Below are 8,971 nucleotides of genomic sequence, written 5' to 3'. Positions count from 1 at the left end.
CTACACGTGGAATGCTGATAGATATCCTGCTTTTCAAGTACATTCCTTAAACCTTCAGGCATCTGTAAAAATCTGACAACTTGTTTGTTCTGGAAGACAGGCTAGAAAAGATGAATGCCTTTTGCACACAAAAAAAGCCATATCCAAAATAACAGCATAAATGGCTCCAAAAACTTAAACCCAAGTTGTATTGGCTGGATGAGCATGAAAAAAACACAGAAACATGTTGCAGTGATTTCTCAGAATCTTGTCCAACTGTGAATGTCACAGCACATCAATGTTAAAGACCTTACATATTTAATAAATGGAATTTATTAAGCAGTAAATTAAGTAAGCGCCTAAAAAATGTACTGAATTCAAGATGCCCATTATGAAGATGTGAATTCTGAGGCTATTCTTTCAACACATTTTCCCCTGTTGGCTTTTAAGTGTCTTCACTTTGATTTTTATTTTTTTTCATTCTATCGTTAGCCACAGTTCATTACAGACTGAAATCCTGTTTACAAAACCTCTCTTGTTACCTGCCAGCACCTGCTCAAGCAGCAAAGCCAAATCATAAACCATTTGGCTGAATAAATAGCAACATACCTGTATGTTAAGAGCTGCTTACAGACACTGGGGAGGACTGAAGAACTCTTTAATATTTGGGAAAGCGGGTAGGTATGACATGTCTGATATATATAAATATATATATGAGGATTATTCATATAATCATGGGGATTACAGAAACTTGCTGAAAACATGACCTCAAACTCACAAGGTTAGGCAAATATTTTATTTCAAGATCTAAGCCAAAAGCCACATGTCAAAGTAGACACAGGCTCATTACACAGTTCCTCATCCGTATTTGCAGACTTACACCTCTACCACATTACTGTGGCAAAGAATATCTGACTTGCAGCATCTGGCATCTCACAATTAAGCCATTTTGAAACTGCTGTCCAAAGTTTTAAGTGATTTAGGATATGCGAGTTTATTCACTACATTGTTCAAAGTGTCACACTGCAGATATTGGAGAGAGAAAATGAGAGTAAAAGTAGCAGGGATAAGTCACAAAAAATAGCAGGGACAAGTTACAAAGCCAGTAAATATTAGGCTAGGAACAGAAAAGATTACAACCTTGAAAGAAAACATCTCAGCAATTCTACTTTGCTAAAACAAAGATACTTAGGCGTTATAACATCAACCTCCAATATTTCTACATAATATTACTGTTAATACAACAATACACCAAAGTTCCCTTTAACTACTTGCATTTACATATTGCTTTGAAACTTGATTAGAGCAAGCTGAGCTGAAAAACTCTGAAGTGTACTTCTGTACAAAGTGTACTTCTGTACACACACACATACACACATATACATGTTACTACCTGGGGAGGGAATGTCTTTTGAACTTGACGCTTCCAACTTGAAATGAAATACAACATGAAACCACTGCCCACCAAATGCTTCAGGGAGAAATGCTCTTGTACTGGCAAGACAAAATACTAGAGAACCGACCAGGATGCTTCCCAAGATCCCCAAGGCTCAGATACTCAAGTGATGCCAAAGAACAGCTTTGGTGGCAGGGTTTTTTCCACAGGCTGAACTGGTATGAGTCAAGCCAGAAAAAGCTTTTATTTTTGTCATTGTTAGTGTAAGAGATGCTGTACAGGTAGTATTTTCCAGTTTGGCTATACATGTGTGTTGCATGCACACATGAAACCCTTTCTAACACCCTCTGACAGAATTCTTCCCCTGAGCAGGAAGGTACCCATCCCTCAGATTCAAAAGTAAGACCAAGTATGACAACACTGACTTTTCCATTTTCAAGACTAAATCTTTCTAAAACTGAAATGAAAATGATGTAAAAAAGATGCCAAAGCAGCACATTTGTATTCACATTCCAGCAATTTTAAGGGTGAAATTCAAGCTATAGTAGGCACAGATCAATTGTTGAAACAAACACCTGATTAAAGAGCATGTCAAATCTGAATGGCTACACACAGGATCAAGACACCTATATCAACAATGCTGTCAAGAATGTATGAAAACCTGCAGAAAAAGGCAGAATTTACATGTGGTTATTACCCTGGCTTTCTCAATCTATACGATAAAGAATTGATGGAGCATTTTTCTTGCAACACCATTACAAAGTTAGCAGCTACAAGTTTATGAGAGTATAATTTTAGGTACTGTTAAGCAAATGAAACACTAAAATGGACATGAGCTGTTTCAGTGTCCAAAAACTATCGCAATGTAACTTTAACTTCTGACTCCTGAGAATAATTCAGAGCTAGAGAAGGCAGCAAGGTCTCGGAAGAGAAACTGCACACCCTCTTGGTTTAGATAATCTATTTTCCTCACTGTAATTTGAAACACAGTGCCCAGTACTTCTATCTCTGTTTGAAGACCACAAACAGCAGCAGCAGAGATAGAGGGCTGCTTGACATCAAGAATAAAGGCAAATACAGTGAGCAAAGGTTCTTCAGTAATTTTTTCCAGCATCTCCTCTTCCTTAAAAAGACACTTTCAAGCTTACCCAGTAGAAGCAGGAGAAAGAGCAACCGAATAAGCATGGAAGACAAACTTCACAGTAATTCTATTAATATCAAACTGCCTGTTGTATAAACATATTGCTACACATTAACCATCACCTCCCATACAAATAGTAGCATTTTAATCACTGCATTTTCCAAACAGATGATGTAAGTTGCAACAAAGTCTTGCCTTGGCAAGGTATTTCAGAACACCTGAAGACAGATGCACATACACCCAACTGCGTATTTGTATTGAAATGGTTGTACCAAGCACTACATACCCATTTTGCAGAAAAGAAAAAGAGTAATGCATTTACAGAGACCGTTAATATGACATTTGCATAACAGATGAATTTGTTGCCATGGAAAGTGTAAGAAAATTCAGAGCTGGGCTATTTAAAACACCAATTTCTGCAAATGTTTGGCAGTGTCTCCACTTCAATGCTAGCACAATTACTGTATCTCACCACAAACTTCTTGAATTATATAATAACCAGTACAAGGAACATTGGTATGCCATGTCAACGTAAAGAAATGATGCAACAGTTTGCAAGAAGCAAAAGGGAATATATCTTGCCATTATGTGGAGTTCTTCGTGAGTCCAGAAAAGCTTAGCTGAAGTATTCACAAAATTCAGATGTAAAAAATCATTTAGGCTGAAAAATCCTATGATAGGAAATCTTAAATATGTGATATTACACCAGTCCTCAAAAACAGAGATAGGAATTCTCTTCAGTATTCTTCCTACGCTTCCTGGGTTTTAAGTTAGTCATGTACCATCTTCCTCTGTAACAGAAAGCGGGGCAAAAAGTAGTTTATATTATTTGTTTGCAGTAGTATGCCATCCACATTGGCAGCATCTCATGCAAATCATTAATATTATATGCCTTTTGATTAACATTAGTATAAATCATAAGAAGTCTTAAGTTTATAGACAAGAAGTCTTACTCATCTGTCGTGGTTTAAACATCATCCATAATGACTTAAACGGTACAGAATGTCACCTAACAACTACCAACTACAGCAAACAAACATCTACAGGGTTTAATTCTGTGCAGTTTTAACCCACACGAGAGCTGTGATGACACTATTAAATGTAAATAATTAAACATGGAGCTTTCATCTTCGCAAGATTTAAAATGTTATTCCTGCCCCATGCCAAAATTTCTAAAACTAAATTAGCAGAGCACACAAATATGCACTCAGACTTGCCCTAGAATTTCTCCATCACTCAACATAGTTGTGTATTTCTACCTCCTACCCTCCCCAATAACACAACCTCCCACCATTCACTACAAATTCCTAGTAAGTCACTTGATAGCCAACCACAGGCACCACTGACACAGCCAGCCCTCACAGAAAATGTGATCAACAGCCTTCTCTCGTTATATTCCATTAGTTTTTAGTTTGCTAAGCATTCAAACAAAAGCAGCAGCAAAAGAAATGACAGTTGGCATACAGATTTTCCAGAAATAACTGGTGTTCTCTATATTTAGCCAGTTTTTATGGACAATTCAGTTAAAAATAGAGCATCCAAAGTACGTATTTAAACACAGAGAATTACTCAGAAGTTGAATCTATGCTTTAATGAATATGAGCTTTTACTTGAATCCAGAAAATAGTGCTTCTACATTCACTATAGCTCTCCTTGGTATGTTTTTCTACCCCTGATATGAAGCTAGACTCAGATAATTAAGAAATAACATGCATTTTGACAGCATCATCTGTAAGATAATGCAAATTAAAGACCTCACACAACAACTTGCACTACAAAATTTAATATGATCACTATTAGATCAACCTGCCTTGATCTGTGATAAATAACACAAATACCTATCACAGCCCTGTCTGGATTACTAAACATTTGAGAGGGTTAGATTAAAAATATCCGGGGGGTTTAGCTAAGTTATCTTTAGCAGTAACTACTTAGGACTTTTATTTTACTCTGCTGTTTGACACACTGTATACATTCAAATACAGTAGTAGCCACACATTTAGAAAAATACTTACAGAAAACAAAGATGAAAGGACTGCTGACTCCACATGCAGACCCCAAAGCTAATGCCCTTCAGACACTGCTGCTAAAAGCGGCCTTCTGCTATGAAGAACAGTTTCACTCCAGCACCCCAAACAGAACTCTCGAAAGGTGAAAAGCTGCAATTGCTTGGAAGACCAAAAGCACAGTTTATCCAAACGTTTGTCCAGACATGGGCTGCGGCTTCGCTTGGAGAATGCAGCTGTACAAGGGCTACAATTCCCAGGAAACAGGACTGCCTTTGTATCAAACCGCAGCATGGGGATTACTACAACAGGAGTCTCTAACACTGAAGAAACAAGAGCAAAGCCTCTCGCAGATGCAGGACCTAGACAGTGCTGCTACCACCAGATTAAATCTCTGTATAAAATTAAACCCCGCAGAACTGCTACAAGGCCGCACTCAATGTTTTCTATTCGCATGCTCTCAAATTTGTCCTGTTACTTGTCTTCGCTTGACTGAATCCTTTTGCTTACCAGACCTACAAGATGTCATCTGTCAGGAATCTTTCTCCAACAATACAGTAAAATATTCTCGGTAAAATCACCCTCTTCTGCTTTACAATGTATTTCGTCCCCTCCTTGGCACATATTCCCCATTTTCTTTCCTTTAGCCTTATTCTCTTATTTTAACACAGTACAACTTGCAGACGTAATCTCTACTTTGGGGACTCAAGAGGGAAAAACACAGTAGAAGGTTTTTGTTGAGGTAAATCTTCTTTTACTGTTATCAGCAGAAATCCAGTAGATTTGTAATACAACCCTATCTTGTATTTCAAGAAGGGAAAATTACTTTGGAAACCATATTCAGAGGTACTCCCCATAGCTCACACACCCCTACAGCCCTCCTGTCACCGGCACACCCCAAAGTGCCAAGGCATCAGTTTTGGCATGCAGTGCAAGCTTACCTTAAACAGCATTTCTTCTTCTGTATGGTTTTAAGGGCTATTACTTACTGCAAGCAGAGCATTATTAACTTCCCTGAGTGTTTTGCTCAAACACTAAGAACAGAGATGTAAAAACAACATATGTCAAATGACACACACTCAGATTTGTACAAGGAAAACAACACGATCACCAGCTTAAGCAGAGATGACAAAAACAGAATTACCAACTATACGCTATAGTAAATATGTAGTAAATACGTAGTGTAATAAATAAATAGTAAGAAAATAAATAAATAAATAACTAGTAAATACGTAGTGTGTTTCCACCAGTCCCCATTAGAAATCTTAGAGCATTTAATGAACTGGGTCTCCAATCTAACAAGGAACCTCTTCAACTGTTAATAAGCAGCTGCTATCACGACATTTGCAGCATGGGAATTTTGCTTCTCTGCATCTGTTAAATTTGGAAAAAAACTCATCTCCTTCCAACTTCCCAACCTCAGAGTGACAATCCAAGGTTATACGGCAGAATATCACTGCAGGTTCTTTCTAATATATATGAGTAGATGAAGAAGAGGATAAACAATATGTATAATTGTTGTTTCAAGGTACAATACAGACCACAAATCATTTTTATCTGCTGCAAAACTGAGATGTGCTTAGCTTCCTCTGCGAAACCAAGCCCTTCATTCACTTCAGCTGCAGCCCACTGATAGTTCCTTTGAGAAATGCTTATCAGCCTTCTCTGATAATAGAAGAGATACTGAATTATACTTCCAAAGGAATTCAAACCGTGATGCTCCAGTTGCCCAACCAGTGCATGTCTCAAGATGCACAAGAGCATACCACAGAACAACAGCAACAGTTGGCGCTCAAGTTAACAAAGCCAACAACAGAGGTTACTAAATTTATTGTTTTCCCCAAACCAGACGATATCAATTAGGTACCTGCTTCGTTTCTGAAACCAAGCAAGGTCTATAGGCTCAAAGTCACTACAGCGAATGGCAACTCCCTCCGTTTTTCAAACAAAGTTAAAAGAAACCACAGTCAGAGCACGAATGTATGTGTCTTCTGCTCAGTTAACTGCTACATTCAAGACTAACCAGTTTAGATCAAACGTAAGTTGGAGAAGTTTTTGCACACCTCTTTTCATAGCATAAAATGTCAACAAAAAAGAAAACTTCACTGAAAAGCAACTTGGATCTTCTCATTTGCAGGCAAGGAACTGGAAAAAACACCACAGCTCTGGTCTATGAGTGTGGAGAGCTGAGTCTGTAGGCTGACACTGAACAGTTAAGGATTTGGTAGCTCTGACTGAAGCTGTAGCACAAAGTCCACTTTGCTTTTGCATTCTCTGAGACAAGGGTCCGTAAGATCGGAACCACTGGACTCTCTGCTCTTCACCTGCAGCTTGAAACAGAACACTGTGGGCAAGTCAATTTTTTACTCAATTCACTGAAATGGAGTATGACCTACTCGGTAAAAGCCCCAGACAGCTCTAATTTGGCAGCAACATCACACAAGTTTCCTTTCAAGAGTACAACGCTATGGCAAAGGTGTGTATTTTAACATTCTGACACAAGCTTAGTGGTAAAGAGAGGTAAGCTATCACTGCAGTTGAGCAGTTTTACACCAGAGCTTACTGTCTAGACACTTAGTTCCTAATTTTACTGGCAGCAGCACAGGAAGCCTGCATGGGACTCGGCTCTGAGCAGTGGCAATGCATAAGAAAACTTACACAAATCTGTATGAAGTGAGTCACTTTCAGAATCATTCAGCCTTTCCCATTCAACAATCAAATTGTTTCAACTGCCAAATAAAACAAGATTCATAGCTGACTGACTCAATGAGGCATCTGGCTCCCAAAGCAAGTTAGGATAGCTCTGTAGTTGATACCCATTTCCATGGCATTCTACAGTAATAATAATCCAGATGATAGATTTTCAGCTATTATAATACTCTCACTAGTGTCAATCATCACATTAGTAATACTGCTTCTTTGAAGTTGAAAGCATTAATCACAGTCTATCAAATGTTCTTGCAGAACTCTGATAGAAAGTGTGACAACAGTATTAACTCTTAACAGCAACTATGGCAATCTCCTAAGTGTTCCTCAGAGTTTCATCCTAAACAACTTTTAGGCACTGGTGATCCAAATATTGTGCTTGCTTAGTCCTGGGGAAGAAGTGTTTAAAAGGTAAGTAAATATTTGCTAGTGAATATCTGATGGTCAGACATTATCTGATTTCTTAGCTACAGATGTTGAAATACCAGCGAGTCTTATTTCATTGACCCATAGTGAAAACTTCGACTGCTGTAACATTTCCTTGAGGAACTTGACAGAGCAAGTGAAGGCCAGTGAGAGTTCTTCAGAACAAAGTCATTCCTGTCAGCCTGTGTAAGGCTCTTGGCAGGAATAACAAAATGAATATGAAGGTTTTACATCTTAAAAAAAAGTAAGTACACTCCAGGCTGACAACTGCTTTTCCTTTTTGTTCATTTGGAAAATGTGTTAAAGAATTAATATGTGGATTATAAAGTTAATTTGATATTTTGCAGTTTCATAATCCAGTGACATGAGAATCTGAAGAGAGACTTTACAAACACAAATTACCTTACAGAGCTCTCACAATTAAACAGCTCTCAGCCATGCACACAGAGATGGAGCCTGTATCTCTCCCAGAAATAACCAGCTATCAAGACTTTGCATGCACACACGTGAAGATAAATGTGCTTGTTCAGCACTGCACAGTGAATTACACGGGGCATCTGTAGGTAGGCCCTCAATGTAAGATGTTCCCCCTAAACAATTCAAGTGAAATAAATGGTTGATACAAAATTATGGTAAATTGTAGATAAAAAAAAGCACTAAAGTTTAGTACCATTAATGCTACAGAATCAATGTCAATAATATTTTTCAAATGAGTTTGAAAAGGTGAAGCCTAAAAAGAAAGCATCTAGAAAAAGGCACCTAAGAACGATTGAGAGGCACGGAAGATTCTCATTACAAGTAGAGCTTAAAGCCTTCACTAAATTAAGACATGATTCAAGCTAGAGGTAAACAGAGTAAGAACACATAGAAAGTCAATGACTGACTTCACCTCGTATCCACCATAAAAGCCAGAGTCCCCAAATATAGAACAAAAAAAGTAAGGAGACTGCACAAGAGAGTAAGGAAATCATAGAACGTCTGGTAAACCCTTGACTTAATGTGAGGTAATGAAAAGGAATTCAAGAAAGGATTATTCATGTGAATAGAAGTCACCCAGACTTAAGGGAGAGAGCAAACCCGAATGCTTTAATACAGGTAAGGCAGTCAGGAACTCATGGAGTTTGCTCTCCTGTACACGATAAGCAACAGGACAATTCTAAATAACAAAATAGGACACACTGGAATAAAGAGGAAAAGCATTTGCTTCACGCTGGAAAACAGCATCTATTCTCCTGTTCTGCAGGAATTCATCCCCTCCCCGCTTTGGAACATAGCCTCCAAGTCTGTTAACCCCAAAGCTCTTTCCTAAAACAGCAA

Source organism: Nestor notabilis, unplaced genomic scaffold (genome assembly GCF_000696875.1).
Source record: "Nestor notabilis isolate BGI_N333 unplaced genomic scaffold, ASM69687v1 scaffold13815, whole genome shotgun sequence".
Lineage (NCBI taxonomy): Eukaryota > Metazoa > Chordata > Aves > Psittaciformes > Psittacidae > Nestor > Nestor notabilis.
Note: the sequence above shows the minus strand (reverse complement) of the source record.